We start from the raw sequence: 19,128 nt of genomic DNA on the forward strand, positions 1-19,128 counted from the left end.
ATGTTACTGCAGTGATGTCAGAGTGTGGGTGGCGCTGAGCTCTAGTTCTGCTGTTTAGTTTCACTTTGAGAAAAAGCTTGGGTGTGTCTGTCTTTTTGGTTTCGTTTTTCAGGGTGTTGCAGCTGAAGTCAGCCAAAGCAGCTGTACTGTTGATCCCTCTGCCATGAAGGACTATCTCTTGATCATTTGGTGAATTCAGAAATGTAAATGTTTTCAGTATTGAATGTAAACCCTGATGTGCTTCTGTTTAAAGGTTGTTAAGTATTTTGGATGTTAAAAGGACAGCTTAAAGGATTACTTAGTGTTGTATTCTTTGGGGGTTAACTTTGAATTAATGGTGGCTAAGATATTCACTGTTTGTTTTAAAAAGGTTAACTTGAGTTCATAGAATAAACATTGTTTTGTTTTTAAAAATACTGGTCCATTTCTGCTGTACCATACCTGTAGAGTGTGCCGTGTGCTCCCCATACCACAATCTATTAAAAATTGTGGGTGAGGTGAACTCCATGTTACACTTTGGGATTCTCTAAACCCTGACACATAACAGTTGGGTAGTTCATTTTTCTATTCATTTCTCCAGGTGTATTGAGTTGCCCTGTCAATTGTAGAGCTCCTATCACTGCCCAAACTAACCCAGCAAAGGCCAATACTATTTTCATCAAAACTACTACTGAAAAGGAAATGTGTGAATCTTTGTTCATGTGTCAAACTTTTTACATGTATCAAATTACATACCTTTTCAAATAATATTCAACATAAATACAGAAAAATAAACGTCTGATGGTCACATAAAAGCTTGCAGGTACAATGGTACGTTGGCTTGGATTCACCATTCTGGAGACTAAACCTCCCGCCAGCACAGAATCAGGACTAGTCCCCGTTGGCACTGGGTGCGGGACCCAGTTGCGAGTCTCTCTCCTTAACCATGCAAATATATGCACGTTGGAGAGCTCGCCGGATTGTATTGAAATCCGAGTAACAAGTCATCATTTTTAGTGGGCAGCCCGATCCCAAGGTCTGGCGGCAGACCCCCTCTCCCCCTCCACCCTACAACGCTAATCCTGCCCTCCCCCCTTTGACAAGAAGGGGAATGAGTGTGTTTATAAACATTGTGGTTAGTAGCAGGGTAATGGAGATGCATTCAAGCATGAAAGGAAAGATAGACAATCCACCAAGCACCTGTCTCTGGACCAATGTCAATCACTGGCTAGCGAAATGTATTGCTGTGTGAAATTGAATTAAAGATTTGCATTTCAAAGGCTGTCAGGGAATTTGGCTTTCAATGAAGCCTCTGACACTTGTAACAGATGCTGCTTTAAACACTTTTATTTATTTATATTTGCTTCAAACACTTTTGTCTGAGGCAGCAAATTTTAAGGAAGGGTAAGTGAAAATGTCTTGCGTGGACATTCTTCAGCTTTCACTGTCTTGCGTGGACTTTCTTCAGCTTTTAGGCAGGGGTGACTGATGTGGGTCTCTCATATGGGTCTTTGATGGGGGTCTCTGATGGGGATCTCAGATGGGGTGTCTCTGATGGGGGTGACCGATGGAGGTGACTGATGGGGTAAATGATGGGAGGGTCTGATGGGAGGGATTGAGGGGTCGATGGGGAAGGGGCACCCTCATGCGTGTGCTGTGGGGGGGTGAACCATTATTTCTGTAGCGAGGGGAGGGTGCCCCTCTTTGTTAGCGGGAGGGAGAAGGAGGCAATATTTACACTGTGGGGGGCCTTACGATGGACTTGAGAAGAACCTCAGATATGCACTGACCCCTTGACCCACCTCAAGATCCATCAGGTAGGGTAGGTTTAGACAAACTTGCACCAAAGCCCACCCCGTGCATAATTGAGGAGGGGGGGATATGGGGGGGGGGGGGGTTGCTGCGGTGAATCGGGCTTCCAGCCTGTTAATTATATTGAGATGGATGCAAATCACAGGGGCAAACCCACTTTTCAACAGATGCTCCATCCTTCGCCCGATTGAGAATCCCAATCCTGGCATTGGGCAATGGAGAATCCACCAGCTCAATCGCCCTGATTATCAGCAATTAGTAATATGTATACCATCTATCTTTCACCGCTGTTTGGTGTTACTTTGAATAGAACTTTTATTCAAACAAATCATGTTATTTTCGTAAACACTCAAGTGGCTTGTCGTCTGTGAGTAACCAGAATTGACTGACAGGTATTTTATGCAAAGATAGCAACAAAATAAAGCTGCCATCATGTTTCCTATTTCTACCTGTCGAGGAAGAAAGTGCAGCAGAATGTTTGTTCTAAAGGTGAGAAGGTCAGGAAATCAACTCAGTTTTCTCATTAGGGGCATGATGGTTATCCGTCTCCATGCATAGTGGAAGGAATTACACTGTGCCTCTTTCAGCGCTGGTGTTCTAGATGTCTTAAGTCTGATGCCATAAATCCAGCTTGCTCAACACCAACTGTTTAATGGAGATTATTTTTTCATATAGAGAGACATGCCCACCATATTTCCTCCACTGGGATTCTGAGTGGTGTGGGTCTCAACTGATTCAACTGCAACCAGTTACCATTCCCCCCACATATCTATGATATGAGAAATTTACACTATATCGATTTACTTGTAAGAGTTCAAATATCTCTAATGATGTGAAATTTGAGTAAAAGCAAAATCACACAGATAACTTTGATTAGGCAATTTGAGGCCACTTTAAGTGAAAGCTAATGTGCAAAATTACTGGGAGGCACTCTGAAAGAAGGAGGGACAGTCATGGTAAATGTGGGGGAGGCCTTGGGGTTTGAGGGTCCCAGGATGGAAACCCTAAAGAATTGTCAGTCTCTGTCCTCCAATTCCTTTGAGATAAAACTATCTTTGCTGGTGTGAAACCGCAGGAGCTGTCCTCGCTGCGCTTGGGGAAGCTGAGGCAGGCAGATCCATAAAAGGCAGTAATGACAACGTAGGCTGGAGGTGGCATCCCATATGCAAGGGCTGCTGCACACCCTGAAGACCTGGATGCCCATCAGGCTGAGGAGGGTGCTAGAAGGGGAGGCCAGCAATGGCCCACAGTGTACAGGCGTCATTGGTCATTCCATGAGCTGATGGACACTGTGTGCCGCAGAAGGCTCTGACTCGGCAGGGAGACAGTGTGGCAACTGTGCCATGTCCTTGTGGGCATGGCACCCCATGGAGGAGAAGGAAACCCTCTTCCGGTGGCCATAAAGGTCACTGTAGCCCTCAAATTCTATGTCACCGGGTCATTCCAGGGCTCTAGCGGGGAATTGTGTGGCATATCCCAATCTTCCACCCACAGGTGCACCTGGGTGGTAACAGATGCACTGTATATCTGGGCATCAGACTATATCATCTTCAACCTTCACCAGGCCCACCAAGATGCCGGGGCTGCAGAATTTGCTGCCATCACTGGGATGTCCCAGGTCCAGGAGGCAATCGATGATACACATGTCATCCTGCAAGCACCGGGCATCAGGGAAAGCCCCAGATTAAAACCGGGAGCAGGGGGGGGCATTCCCTGAATGCTCAAATATGTGAACCCACCACATCAGGATCATGCACGTATGTGCTCGCTTCTCAGGAGCACGTATAGCAGCTACATCCTGGGACATTCAGATATCTTCGAGGACCACCCCAGTTCAATGGGTTGTCTCATGGGGGACAATGGATATCTGCTGAGGACATGGCTGGTGACGCAGGTGCGGAAGTCTGAGACCGAGGTGGTGACCCGTTATAATGAGGCCCATTTATGCTGTTGTTGAGTCGCGCATCGGGCTGCTAAAACTGCGGTTCCAATGCATTGACTGCTCAGGCGGTGCCCTGAAGCACACCCCCAGAGGGTCTCCCACTTTGTGGTGGTCTGCTGTGCCCTCCACAATCTGGCACAGCATTGGGCAACATGCTGGAGGGGAAGGTGGAGGAGGTGGAGGGACATGAGGCCTTGTCCGAGGAGTTGGACCAGGAGGGGCTGCAGGATGTGCCCAGAGGACGAGCCCGAGGAGGAGCCAGAGGATGGAGGACAGTCTGCAATGAGGGTCTGAGATGTGAGTAGGACCAGGGAGGCCCTGATCGTCTCAAGATTTTCCTAGGACGAGGCTTTGCCTATCAGCTCAATGCACCCACCCCCACCCAATTTCCTTCCCCCACCAATCAAACCCCTTCTCTCCCAATCTCCTTTCCCATGTCACCCCCAATCTCCTGCCCCACACATTTCCCTCCTCACCTGCCCTTCCATTACCCCCCCCCCACAAGCTGAACCTTCCAACCACCCTGTTCCCCCTTCCAAAGGTCTTTGTAACATCGCTCCAGGGTGAGGGGCTTGTGTCGGCACTGTGAGTGGGTCACTATACAGGCAGTAGAGAGATGATCACTCGCTGTGAGGAAAGCTCTGGTGCTCCTCAATTTTTGCTGAAGTTTGACTCCTGTCTTTCTGCTGACAGCACACTCACACCCATCCTCTGAACAAGGTCTGCAACGGGGCTTTTGATCTTGGACCACTGTGCCTTGGGGGTTCAGGGGAGTGGAGGGGAACAGGGGGTGGGGTGCAGGCAGGCCCACTGTGTAGGTTAGCATGACAGAGGCTTCACATATGAGTTGTGACATGTTTTAATAATGAACATTTCCATTCCCCCTAACTACAGATAGTGACCCCACCAGTGCCCACTCGTGCATCTCACTCTTCGTGATCTTTTGTTGTCTACTGCTAGGTCTAGGTGTGTCCCCAGGATGCACATCAGAGGCGGAGGCAGCTCGCTCCTTTCCCCGCCCTGTGGCCTTTGATACCCTTGGCAGAAGTCCGCTGGAGGTCCTGGAGCCGGAGGGCCCCTGCCGGCTTACCAGTTTTGCAGTGCCACCCTGTTCTGCCCACTGCCATTGGGATGCAGCAGTGTCAGGAGGGGGAATACTGAAGAACTGGAGACCGTTGTTGTCTGCTTGGTGGCAGGGCCCAGGTAGGCCTTCAGTGCTGCCTCCTCCCCGACGGAGCCTATAGGGTCCTGGGGGACTCCATAGGATGGAGCGGCAGCTGGAGTGAGCTCCAGAGGTTTCAGAGTCATCTGGCGGTTCCAGTCCTGGGGCCTTTCCAATGGTCTGCACCATAGTATCGACACGCTTAGCCATGGTCCTCAGTGGCTGGGCTAAGCTCTGCAGTGCCTCGACAATGTCCACCTGCATCTGGGGCACATCCCTCAATGACTGGGATATGATGTCAATGCCCTCAGCCATGGTCTGCCCAGATTGAACCATGCCTTGGTCTGCACCACTCCAAGACATGGATGCCATGCTTCAGGTATTCCACTGTAGTTGCCACTGTCATGGGAGTGTCCCTTTAAGAAATGTTTTTGTCTTATCACATGGCTTTAGTGAAGTCATTGTGTGGGGGGAGCTGGGCTATGGCTCTGAGTTTTTACTTTCTCTTTGAGTTTTCGGAGCTGGATTGTGGCTTTGTGAGTTTTTACTATTGTTTTCTCATTTGGCTGCTGTAGACTTAGACAGAAAAGTATCTTGGCATGTCTCTCTATTTTCAATTTTAAAGAGTTAGTCCAAGGAAGAAACCCAATGATTATAGTTACCTGCTGTTTTTGGTAAAAACGGGTTTTTGATTTATGGGATGTTGTTATTAAATTGGAACAATTAAGGGGGGATTTATTAAGGGTTATAGATAGATTACTGTAGCTGTGTGGGGTCTTTATGTTTGTCGTTGATAAAATTCTTACTGTGTGTGTTTATACAAATGTTAACTAAATTCGTAGAATAAAACTTGTTTTTTTGTTTAAAAGCGCCGAAGAACTCTGTTGAATAACACCTGAAAGGCAGACTCTTGTGCTCATCGTAACCAAAATCATTAAACAGTTGTAGGTCAGGTGAACTCCATAATACATGGTGTTTTCTAAACCCTGGCCCAAAATACCACACGAGCAGAGTTGATTTCGGTGCCACACATTGTCGGCACCATCTCCTGCATCTGAAGCCTTTGGAACTCTACCAAACGGCGATGCAGACATTGGCATGTTGCTGACACCTCCTCCTGAATCTCACGGCTCTGTCCTATCATCTACATCAGCTCAAGAAGAACATTGTCCAGCGGCTCAACATCTGACTGCGATCAAGCTGTTTCCTGTGATCCAACAGACCTCCAACTGCTGTGTTTCTTGGATGTTCCTGCCTCCACTTGATGTACATCAGCAACTGTGGTGCGCATCAGATTGTGCCTCAGAAGCCTCTTGACTAATTTCACCTACTGAGGTGTGTGTCTCTGCGATGGTGGAGGATGCAGGGGACAGTTGTGACACCTTGATGGTGGTTTCTTCAGAAGTCTTCTCCAAGGTGTTCTCTTCGATGGCGGGGGTTAGGGGGGAGCGGAAATGACTGCAGGTGACATGGCCCCATCAATTGGATCCTGCAAGACAATTGACATGTGGTCAGTGAGAGGGAAGGATCATTTTGCCTGACATGACAACTCTCTTGAGACATCATCTGGATGAAGGGGCAGTGGATCCTCAACTCTCTGGCGCAGGCCAACCTTGCCATCGGTGACTGCTCTCGCCTCAGGCAACCACACAATTTCCAGTTCCCATTCCTCACAGAATGTGAGGACTTGAATCTCAGGGATTCCTCTCCCTGTCGTGGCCCTTTCCCATTTATTATTGACTATCTTCTCCTGCGCAGACAAAGAGAGGACATTGTGAGCCACACACTTGATGGGTCAGGGGGATCCATAGCGGGCAGCATGTGTGGCACTGCACCTCGACATGAAGGGGTTGTGACGGTGGGTGTCAGGGGGCTCTGAGGAACAAGCTGGAAGATCAGATGTGGAGAGGGTGCGAGGTGTCAGCCAGTTGATGTGGGGGATGGGAGGAGCGGGTTTTAGAATTTGTAGGGCTGCAGTCAGGATAGGTTACCTACTCTTGCAGCACGTTGGAGGTGATTGGTCTTCTTCCGACATTGGACGCCAGTCCTCCTTGTCATGCTGCCTGCACTGACAGCCTCTGCCACTGCCTCCCAAGCGGCATTGCCCACCCTGCTGCTGGCCCTCCGACCCCTCGGGGGAACAGGGTGCCCTGCTTCTCATCCACGGTGTTGAGAAGTTTTGTAAGGTCACTGTCCCCAAAGCAAGGAGCAGGTCTGCGCGCTGCCGTGCTTATGTGTTAACTGGGAGTGAGGGAGAGCTGAGGTGCGGGTTGGACGAATCAGACAGCGAGGGAGCCACAAATTTCGAGAATCTCGTGGAGGCTCATTTTTGGCACTAAGTGCCGTTGAATACTGCTATCTCGTCAATGCGGCCACCGCAAACCTCCCACAAATCACGCCCAAAACCAGACTTTAACTTTGGTACGCTGAATCGCATCGATTACCTGAGCTGTAGCACACTGTGCAAACATAATTCAAAAACTATTTTAGTCAATTTAGTCAACTGAGGAAAGCAAATTGAGGATCTAACAGCTTACAATTATTTCACAAAGGAATTTACAAACTGTCAACTTCAATCTTCACAGGTTTCCATATTGTTTCCAAAGCTAATGAAGGCAAAAATAAATAAATTATTCTTACAATATTAACATATGATTAGCTTATTCATATGGTAGAATAAACTGGTTGAATGTCAGGCAATGCTTTCTTTGCGAATCACAAGCACCAGCCTGATTATCATTGTCACAGAATGAAGGAAAACACAACTAAGGAATCCTTATTTGTCCGATGGTGATAAACGATTGGCAATTGAACATATCTGTCACTGGTGTTGTAAATAATGATGCAATACTTGGCTATGATTGTGATTGGATCCAAGATCAGCTGCAAACCACATGATCCATCTGAAGCAATAAAGGCCATTGAATTACATTAAAAGGGATAGACCATTCCCAGTGTGTTTTGTTTGTCAAATTAAATGGAGTGGGTATAATCTATAGAGCGTGGTCTTCTGGTAACCCCCCACCACCACCATGCAACATGTTTTCTGGCAGCAGAGGGGGAGGGGGGTGGGGGGGTTGCCATTGGCTGCCGGCGGGATCTACCGCTCCTGCCAATGTTCAAGACACTTTCGTTGGCTCATCTTCCCCACCGGCAGAGGGTCTGCCGCAGGGGGTCACCTTCGGCGGGACTGGAAGATCTGACTAGCAGGAAGGGCCAGAAAATCCGTCCTTATGACAACATTGCACAAGGAATAAATTGATTTGTTGAACAGGTCCCTTTCTCTTTTGAATATCTGTTAAACTTTAGTGTTTTCTGTGTTGCCGTGCATAAGGAACTAAAGTTTAGGTTAATATTGACAGTTTTACAGGTTTAATGTTTATGTATAACTCTCTATAATACATCTTTCAAATATTTAATTCAAATATTGCTAAGATTTTGTCTCACTATCAGATCTAAATTTAGCTTGATCCCTAATAATAGGAGTCCTCTTTGCTGATTTGTCAACAGGAGAGCATTTGGTTAAATATTTAAAATGTTGTATCCTACTTTCCTTACCATGATATGGTTTCCCTTATGGCAGCAACACTGATATCTCACTCGCACACCATTGTCATTAGTGAGCCGAGGTTGTGAGTATTGGTCAACCATGCTGCACCGTGCATCATCTTTATTTGCCTATGTGTATTGTTACCACTCCCTCGGGGACCACAAACTATCGTCCATCAGATTCCCCACATTTACCTCTGAGTATGAACTCCCCTGGTAATTGGGGGCAGGGTTCCTCACAGTATATAAACCCTGACCTGGTTGCAGGTCGGGGAGGGTGGCCCTTCGGCGAGGAGTTGTTAGCTTAGTGTATACCTAATTAAACCTTAGTTCATTTTAAAAAAATAAATTTAGAGTACCCAATTCATTTGTTCCAATTAAGGAGCAATTTAGCGTGTTCAATCCACCTACCTTGCACATCTTTGGGTTGTGGGGGGAAACCCACGCAAACACGGGGAGAATGTGCAAACTCCACAAGGACAGTGACCCAGAGCCGGGATCGAACCTGGGACCTCGGCGCCGTGAGACTGTAGTGCTACCACTGCGCCACCCTGCTGCCCTCTTAGTTCATTTCTATCCTACCGTGCGTTCCTGTGTCTCTTTCTTTGGGTTCTACATGTACAATCAATCAGGATACTGAATAGCAATCAGCCTGATGATCAGGTAGGTTTTTTCCCTCTGGTCACCAGACTGAAAACACTTAGGAAAACGGCAGCATCCATTACTCCCACCTGAACTGAGATGAGTTTATGTAGTCCACTACATAAAGTCGATGGAGTCGGAACTGTCGGGGCTATTTCCACTTCGGGTATATTCAGAAAATTAGTTGGAAACTGCTTTGGTTAGTTTACAGTTTCAGGTTTTCACAAAAGGAATTTGCATAACCTCAAATATAAAGGGCGGGATTCTCCACTTGGCGACGGCGAAAGAGCATTGGCGATCGGACGGAGAGTCCCTTTTGTCGCTGAAATCGGGGAGAAGCCTGTTTTCGGATGCTCTTACCCCTCCAAAACAGCGTCATCGGTGAGTACGCCGCACACCGTTGGGACGGCCTCAGGACGTCATCTGAAGGCCCTTGCCCAATGCTCCGCCCCCGATGGGCCAACTTCCCGACAGCGTGGATCACTTGTGCTCTGAGTTTTCAGCAAACTTGCGTGGGGGCTGCAGACTGTGTCCAACACCACCACAGTAGTGGCAGGGGGAGCCGTTCCGCTGGCAGGTGGGCTCCGGCAGGGGCTGGGGGAAAGGGTGGGGGTGGTCTAAGGGTGGCGAGGGGGTTACAGGGGGGCCCTATCTGACAGGCCGAGTCCGTGCATGGCCGGCGCCATGTTGTACGACGCTACTGCTGCAGGTCGTCGCCATGCGCGGCCACGGACCTGGCAATTCTCTGGCCGTTTCTGTCGGGAACGCCGGGGGTTTTACATGGCATGGTTGCTAGCCCCACCACTGGGTGCAGGGGCGCTTCCGACATTTTCATCATAAGACTAGACACATTCTCCGGATATAGCCACAAAATCGGAAGATCCAGCCCAAAATCGTACATAAAGCAGTACCATAACGCAGCATAGGAGACTGTAATAATTTATTTGTTCTTCCATTAAAAAGTATCCTTTGAATTACCTTGTGCAGTTTTATTAATACACTGCAAATGGGATTAACACCAAAAATAAGAATTTTTTGTCCTCTATCTAGCAGGAATTTGAAATCATTGATAATGGCTCTAAAAACCATTCATTTGTGTACCAGTAAATTAAATATTTTTTTTAAAAGATAAAGCTTTTAAATTGTCTGCATGCATCTACAAAAGACAGCATAATTTGAAGAGCTTTACTAAACCAGCACAATTACTGTATTCTCCGAATTTTACCCTGCATTTGTGCTGTGTGTGTGAGAAGGATCTGGGGCGAGATTCTCCGACCCCCCGCGATTCTCCGGACTGGATGGGCCGAAGTCCCGCTGCTAGAATGTCTGTCCCGCCGGCGTAGATTAAACCACCTACGTTACCGGCGGGACAAGGTGGCGCGGGCGGGCTCTGGGGTCCTGGGGGGGGCGCGGGGCGATCTGGCCCCGGGGGGTGCCCCCACAGTGGCCTGGCCCGTGATCGGGGCCCACCGATCCGCAGGCGGGCCTGTGCCGTGGGGGCACTATTTTCCTTCCGCCTTCGCCACGGTCTCCACCATGGCGGAGGCGGAAGAGACTCCCTCCACAGCGCATGCGCGGGGATGCCGTGAGAGGCCGCTAACGCTGCGACGCATGCGCTGCCCGGAGATGTCATTTCCGCGCCAGCTGGTGAGGCACCAAAGGCCTTTTCCGCCAGCTGGCGGGGCAGAAATTAGTCCGGCGCGGGCCTAGCCCCTTAAGGTTGGGGCTCGGCCCCCCAAGATGTGGAGGATTCCACACCTTTGGGGCGGCGCGATGCCCGACCGATTTGCGCCGTTTTGGGCGCCGGTCGGTGGACATCGCGCCGACACCGGAGAATTTCGCCCCTGATTTGGGCAAACTGAAACACTGAACCAAGCCGGCAATTGAACCTGAGACCCTGGAGCTCTGAAGCAACAGTGCTAACCACTGTGCTACCATGCCACCTGTGATGTTTCTCTTTGTTGATATCTCAGGGCATTTTGTTTACTCCAGATAAAATTTTGGGCCAGTTTCATTTGAACACTTCTTTTTCCAATGTTGTTCCAGGGGAGATTCTCCGCCTGCGTTGCACCTGGCGCACATCCCAATACTCCTGGAGAATAGTGGCAGAGCCCCTAAATGGAGCTTGCACCAGGTACCAAATGGAGCATAATGCTCCTGGCTCGTGGCATTGGACGCAATCTGGTTCACGCCTTTGCTGGACATGAACCAGATGAGAATATTTGCAATAACATTTATATATGCTCAGACCATTTGAAGTTGGAATATCCCGGCTGATGCACTATCAATTACGACGAGACGAGAGTAGAGAGTAATCGAGGCTTTATTACACAGAGATGTGGAACTTCCCGCAGCTGCTGCCGAAATGGCTGCAGTTCAGAGAGCACACACATTTATACTCCGCCTACTGGGCGGAGCCAGCAGGCAGGGATCTACCGCCATACCTGTAGTACAGGGGCCTTACCGTAATACCCTCGTATGCAGTATATACAATATAACAGTGGTGACTACCACATTCACCCCCTGTTAAAAAAAGAGTCCAGTGGGGGTGGTGGAAAACTATTTACATACAGGTTGTTTAAAATTTAAGAGGTTACAAATTTAGACGATCGGGCGCCTTGATCCGTTGTTGCGAGCGCCACAGTTCTGGTGGTGATTCAGGCGTCAGTTCGGTCGTCGGTGACTCCGGGAGCGTGTTGACCTTAACTTCATCCCCGGGTGGGACCAAGGGGAGGACGGATCGTCCTGGAGCGGGGGCTGTGGTGGGGTGCACCAGGGGGAGGGAGGATGGCGCCGGGGCAGAGGGGGGGGGGTGTGGGAACCCAGCTGGCGCCAGGTCCCTGAGGGAGACTGTGTCTTGGCGGCCGTCGGGGTATGCTACGTAGGCGTACTGCGGGTTCGCGTGGAGTAGCTGTACCCTTTCAACCAACGGGTCCACCTTATGGAGCCTGTTGCTGAATGTTTCTCTCTTTATTTGGCTCTGAATATGGTCGCCTTCCTTAATTCTAATTACGTTTGCTCTAGAGTCGCCAGGTATCTTTCGATACCGCCACAAGGTTCAAACCGAATACTGATCAAAGACTCGATACACTAGTTAGTTAGTTCAAAGTCAAATGCTTATTTATTTACACACACAGTTAAATATACTCATGCACAAATACTACAGACGAAACTATCACTACACATAAAGCCTATACTTAATTTTGGGCGCCCACTCAGTCAGAGGAACAATGGCCGTTGTTCGGTTCTGAGGCTGCTGTGGTCGAAGTGGTGAAGGGGAACAGCTAAGGCCGTCTGTCAGGTAGCTTGCGTTGACCTTGGACTTACTTGTTCTGGTGCAGCTGTTGGGCAGGTCTCTCCTCGGTGAGAGCCGGAGCCTAGAGAACGATTCTCTCTTGGGGATTCCTTCTTATAACCAAAGGGGCTTTGCGCGCTTTTGGTTGGGCCTTGAACTTGGCCCCAATCAATTGGGCCGTTTCTCGATCGTTCCTATCGATTTCATCCAATAAAGGGGTGGGTGACTGATGGCTGGGCGTGTCCTAGGTGGCCATTGGCCTGCTTTGTTCAGGTCTCCTCTGGCGCCGGGGTGTCTGCCTTAGTATTGGTTACATAAATATTACTCTTTTGTTGCCGGAAATGGGCCATTAGTATGCTCATAGGCCTACAGTTTTGGTCTGGTCTGGGTGCTGCGGCTCCAATAAACAGACAAACCCTGAACCTGCTTGTTTTCTCAGTATTGTCCATTTTCCTTGCCATCTTTGCAAAGTGTCATTTTGTAATCAGAAGTGGCCAGCCCAGATGGCTACAAGCCATGCGTATTTGCGGAGGAGAATGGGTCCTGGAGCTGCCAGCCATGTTGAGAGCGAAACCCCGGAGGTGGACTTCCTGGGGAAGGCAAAGAGACATTCATGGGGAGTTTCGTTTGTCGCAGTGCACAGGAGCGACCGAATGGAGTGAAGGGCGTCGGGGAGGACCTCCTGCCAGCGGGAGGCCGGGAAATCTCTGGACCGTAGGGCCAGCTGGACGACCTTCCAGACCGTCCCATTCTGCCGCTCCACCTGCCCGTTTCCCCGGGGGTTGTAGCTGGTCGTCCTGCTCAAAGCAATGCCATTGTTGAGGAGGTACTGGCGTAGCTCACCGCTCACAAATGAGGATCCCCAGTCACTGTGGACGTAGGCGGAGAAACCAAACAGAGCGAAGAAAAGTTGAGGGCTTTGATGACGGTGGCAGACGTCATATCGGGGCATGGGATGGCGAAGGGGAATCTTGAATATTTGTCGACCACATTAAGAAAATAGGTGTTGCGGTCGGTGGAGGGGCGGGGCCCTATGAAGTCCACGCTGAGGCGTTTAAAGGGGGGGGAGGCCTTCACCAGGCACGCACGGTCTGGCCGGTAGAAGTGCGGTTTACACTCCGCGCAGACCTGGCAGTCTCTGGTGATAGCCCTGACTTCCTCGATGGAGTAGGCCAGATTGCGGGCCTTTATGAAGTGATAAACGCGGGTGAACCCCTGGGTGACAGAGATCGTCGAGCATGGTCCGGAGTCGGTCCACTTGTGCGCTGGCACATGTACCTTGGGATAGGGCATCGGGGGGCTGGTTGAGCTTACCGTGGCGATACAAAATCTCGTAATTGTAGGTGGAGAGCTCGATCCTCCACCTCAAGATCTTATCATTTTAGACCTTACCCCGCTGTGTGTTAAACATGAAGGCAACTTGTGGGTGGGGGTGGTATGGGAGGTGTTGAGGGCGGTGATCAGGGGAGAGCTGGTTTCCATTGGGGCTCATGTGGAGAGGACAGGGGGTATGGAAAGGGAGAGGTTAGTGGGGGAGATTTTGGGAGTGGACGGGAGATGTGCGGCGGCCCCGGAGGAAAGATTGCTTGGGGAGGGACGACGGCTCCGGACGGAGTTTGACCTGTTGACCACAGGGAAGGCGGAGGCACAGTGGAGGAGGGCGCAGGGGACGACCTACGAGTATGGGGAAAAGGCTAGTCGGATGCTGGCACACCAGCTCCGTAAGAGGATGGCAGCGAGGGAAATAGGGGGAGTCAGAGATGGGGGGGGAGCCGCGGTTCGGAGTGCGACAAAAATAAACGAGGTATTCAAGGCCTTTTATGAAGAGCTGTACAGATCCCAGCCCCCTGTGGGAAGAGGGGATGAGACGATTCCTAGATCAGCTGAGATTCCCGAGGGTGGAGGAGCAAGAGGTGGCTGGTTTGGGGGCACCAATTGGGGTGGAGGAGCTGAGCAAGGGTTTGGGGAGCATGCAGGCGGGGAAGGCCCCGGGACCGGACGGATTCCCGGTGGAGTTCTACAGGAAGTACGCAGACCTGTTGGCCCCGCTACTGGTGAGGACCTTTAATGAGGCAAGAGAGGAGGGGACCCTGCCCCCGACAATGTCGGAAGCGACAATTTCTTTGATCCTAAAGCGGGACAAGGACCCACTGCAATGTGGATCGTACAGGCCGATCTCGCTCCTCAATGTGGATGCAAAGTTGCTGGCAAAAGTGCTGGCCACGAGGATCGAGGACTGTGTCCCGGGGGTAATCCACGAGGACCAGACGGGATTTGTAAAGGGCAGGCAACTAAACACCAATGTGCGGCAGCTCTTAAACGTGATAATGATGCCATCGGAGGAGGGAGAGGCGGAGATAGTGGCAGCTATGGACGCGGAGAAGGCCTTTGACCGAGTAGAGTGGGAGTACCTCTGGGAGGTGCTGCGCAGGTTTGGGTTCGGGGTAGGGTTTATCAATTGGGTTAAGCTCCTTTACAGAGCCCCGATGGCAAGTGTAGTGACGAACCAGCGGAGGTCGGAGTACTTTCGACTGTACCGAGGGATGAGGCAGGGGTGCCCCCTGTCCCCCCTGTTGTTCGCATTGGCGATCGAACCATTGGCCATGTCATTGAGGGAGTCTAATAAATGGAAGGGGGTGGTCCGAGGGGGAGAAGAGCATCGGGTGTCGCTATATGCGGATGACCTGTTGCTGTAAGTGGCGGATCCAATGGAGGGGATGGTGGAGGTCATGCAGACTCTAAGGGAGTTTGGGGAGTTTTCGCGCTATAAGCTCAATGTAGGGAAGAGTGAGCTCTTTGTATTACAGGCGGGGGACCAAGAAAGAGGGATAGGGGACCTACCGCTGAGGAGAGCGGAGGGGAGCTTTCGGTATCTGGGGATCCAGATAGCCAGGAGTTGGGAGACCCTACATAAACTGAATCTGACAAGGTTGGTGGAGCAAATGGAGGAGGATTTCAAAAGATGGGACATGTTACCGCTCTCGCTGGCGGGTAGAGTGCAGTCGGTCAAAATGGTGGTCCTTCCGAGGTTTCTGTTTGTGTTTCAGTGCCTTCCCATCGTGATCACTAAGGCCTTTTTTAAGAGAGTAGGCAGGAGTATTATGGGGTTTGTGTGGGCGAATAAGACCCCGAGGGTAAGGAGAGGGTTCCTGGAACGCAGTAGGGACCGAGGAGGGTTGGCGCTGCCAAACCTGGGGAGCTACTACTGGGCAGCAAATGTGGCGATGATCCGCAAGTGGGTTATGGAGGGAGAGGGGGCGGCATGGAAGAGGATGGAGATGGTGTCCTGTAAAGGAACGAGCCTGGGGGCGTTGGTGACAGCACCGCTGCCACTCTTGCCGACAAAGTATACCACGAGCCCGGTGGTGGCGGCAACGCTAAGGATCTGGGGCCAGTGGAGACGGCACCGGGGTGCAATGGGAGCATCGGTGTGGTCCCCGATCAGGGGTAACCACCGGTTTGTCCCGGGGAAGATGGACGGGGGGTTCCAGAGCTGGCATCGGGCGGGGATTGGAAGAATGGGGGACCTGTTCATCGACGGGACTTTTGCGAGCCTAGCGGCACTGGAGGAGAAGTTTGAGTTACCCCCGGGAAATGCCTTTAGATATATGCAGGTGAGGGCTTTTGTGAGGCGACAGGTGAGGGAATTCCCGTTGCTCCCGGCACAAGAAGTTCAAGATAGGGTGATCTCGGGTGTATGGGTCGGGGAGGGCAAGGTGTCGGAAATACACCAGGAGTTGAAAGAAGAGGGGGAAGCGCTGGTAGAAGAGTTGAAGGGTAAATGGGAGGAGGAGCTGGGGGAGGAGATCGAGGAAGGTCTGTGGGCTGATGCCCTAGGTAGGGTTAATTCCTCCTCCTCGTGTGCCAGGCTCAGCCTGATACAATTTAAGGTGGTCCACAGAGCGCACTTGACGGGACGAGGTTGAGTAGGTTCTTTGGGGTAGAGGACAGATGTGGAAGGTGCTCAGGGAGCCCGACGAACCATGTCCATATGTTTTGGTCATGCCCGGCACTGGAGGAGTTCTGGAGAGGAGTGGCGGGAGCAATATCTCAGGTGGTGAAAGTCCGGGTCAAGCCAAGCTGGGGGCTAGCAATATTTGGAGTAGTGGACGAACCGGGAGTGCAGGAGGCGAAAGAGGCCGGCATTCTGGCCTTTGCGTCCCTAGTAGCCCGGCGAAGGATCTTGCTAATGTGGAAGGAGGCGAAGCCCCCCAGCCTGGAGGCCTGGATAAATGATATGGCTGGGTTCATAAAGTTGGAGAGGATGAAGTTCGCATTGAGAGGGTCTGTGCAGGGCTTTTACAGGCGGTGGCAACCGTTCCTAGACTATCTCGCGGAGCGTTAGAGGAAGGTCGGTCAGCAGCAGCAACCTTGGGGGGGTGGGGTGGGGGGGGGGGGGGGTACGACCTGGGAGGGGGGCGGGAGAGGGGTGACTGCGTGGGAGAGTGGATGAGCAAGAGATAACATGAAGGGTTGGGGAAACTAGCACGTAAGGGTGAGGGCCAGTGTACAAAGCTGTGTAAATATATCATTTTGCCATGTATATATCTTGCTCTGCGCAATTTCTCGTTTTTTTTTTGTTACGGGGGGGTGGGGGGGGGGGGTTATTGTTTGTAAGGGAGAAAAATTGTGTTAAAAAACTTTAATAAATATATATATTTTTTTAAAAACATGAAGGCAACCGACCGCTGGTCAGTGAGGAGAGTGAATCTCCTGCGAGCCAGGTAATGCCTCCAATGTCGCACAGCTTCAACGATAGCTTGGGTTCTCCTTTTTGACGGAGGAGTACCGAATTTCGGAGGCATGGAGAGTGCGGGAAAAGAATGCCACGGGCCTGCCTGCCTGGTTGAGGGTGGCGGCCAGAGCGACGTCTGATGCATCGCTCTCGCCTTGGAAGGGGAGCGTCTCTTCGACTGCGTGCATCGCGGCCTTGGCGATGTTGGCCTTGATACGGTTGAAGGCCTGGTGAGCCTCGGCCGTCAGGGGAAAAACTGTGGAGTGGATGAGTGGGCAAGCCTTGTCCGCATAGTTAGGGACTCACTGGGCGTAGTACGATAAGAAACCCAGGCATCGTTTGAGGGCCTTGGGGCAGTGGGGAAGGGGGAGTACCATAAGGGGGCGCATGCGATCGGGTTCGGGCCCCAGAACTCCGTTCTGAACCACATAGCCGAGGATGGCTAATCGGTTCGAGCTGAACACGCACATCTCCTTGTTGTAGGTTAGGTTGAGGAGTTTGGCGGTGTGGAGGAATTTGGAAAGGTTAGCGTCGTGGTCCTGATGGTCGTGGCCGCAGATGGTGTCGTTATCTAGGTACGGAAAAGTGGCCCGCAGTCCGTACCAGTCAACCATTCGGTCCATCTCCCGTTGGAAGACCGAGACCCCGTTAGTGATGTCGAAGGGAACCCTAAGGAAGTGGTAAAGGCGGCTGTCCACTTCAAACGCGGTGTACTGGCGGATGGGGAGCTGGTGGTAGGCAGATTTCAGGTCCACTGTCAAGAAGACCCGGTACTGTACAATCTGATTGACCGTATCAGATATGCGTGGGAGGGGGTACGCGTCGAGCTGCGTGTACCGATTGACGGTCTGACTGTAGTCAACCACCATCCTGCTTTTCTCCCCAGTTTTCACCACTACCACTGGGCTCTCCAGGGACTGTTGCTGGTCTCGATGATACCTTCCCGCAGCAGCCGCTGGACCTCAGACCTGATGAAGGTCCTGTCCTGGGTGCTGTACCGTCTGCTCCTGGTGGCGACGGGCTTGAAATCCGGGGTGAGGTTCGCAAACAGGGAAGGTGGGTCGACCTTAAGGGTCGCGAGGCCGCACACAGTAAGGGGTGGTAGGGGCCCACCAAATTTCAGGGTTAGGCTCTGGAGGTTGCACTGAAAGTCCAGGCTGAGTAGCAAGGCAGCGCAGAGGTTGGGGAGGACGTGGAGCCGGACGCCGCTGAACTCTGCGCCCTGGACGGCAAGGGTGGCGGTGCAATACCCCCGGATCGAACATGGAATGGGATCCGGAGGCCAGGGAGACTCTCTGGTTGATGGGGTGTACCGTGAGGGAGCAGCACCTTACTGTATCGGGGTGGATGAAGCTCTCAGTGCTCCCGGAGTCCAGAAGGGAGGATATCTTGTGCCCGTCGACCTTCACTGTCGTCGACGCGGTCGCGAGGTTGTGCGGTCGGGACTGGTCGATCGTGATGGAGGCCAGACGTGGCTGGTCGGCGGTGGTTGCAGGCGATGAGCGGCCCAATGAGGTGCCCGATGAGCAGGGGTCCTGAGGCGGGGAAGATGGCGGCGCCCATGGGTCGCACGTGCCCTGATGCATGCAAGTTGGCGGCGCCCACGGGCCGCCCGTGTTGTGAGCCGAGCAAGACGGCGGCGCCCACGGGCCGCACGTGGTCTGAGGCGAGGAAGATGGTGGCGCCCGCGGGTCGCACATGGGGGCTGCCGGGACAATAGCGGTGACCAAGTGGGCCTGGCACACAACAGCGAAATGTCCTTTCTTCCCGCAAGCCTTGCAGAGCACGCTCCGTGCTGGGCAGCACTGTCGGGATGCTTTGAGTGTCTGCAGAAGTAGCATTTTGGTCCCCCGGCATCGGTTGGCTGCCGCGCGGCGCAGGCCTGAGGTTGGCTGGGCGGGGTCGCTGATGGGGTCCACGATGACCCAGGAGGGGTGGGCCGTGTGGTAGGGGGCATACGCCTGTACGCTGCGTGAGGGGACTGTGAGTGAGAGCGCTAGTTTCTTGGTCGC

The 19,128-nt window shown here is 51.8% G+C and overlaps 1 long non-coding RNA gene across 1 annotated transcript in view; it reads right to left on the minus strand.

Moving 5' to 3' along the window:
- Positions 1-4,266: 4,266 nt before the first annotated feature.
- The window catches only part of LOC140395397 (uncharacterized), a 75,880-nt gene continuing 61,018 nt past the window's right edge, over positions 4,267-19,128 (minus strand). The window contains exon 7 of the long non-coding RNA XR_011936173.1: positions 4,267-6,384. This is a non-coding gene — a long non-coding RNA (uncharacterized lncRNA). The remainder of the gene's footprint in view (positions 6,385-19,128) is intronic.

Source organism: Scyliorhinus torazame, chromosome 18 (genome assembly GCF_047496885.1).
Source record: "Scyliorhinus torazame isolate Kashiwa2021f chromosome 18, sScyTor2.1, whole genome shotgun sequence".
Classification (NCBI taxonomy): domain Eukaryota; kingdom Metazoa; phylum Chordata; class Chondrichthyes; order Carcharhiniformes; family Scyliorhinidae; genus Scyliorhinus; species Scyliorhinus torazame.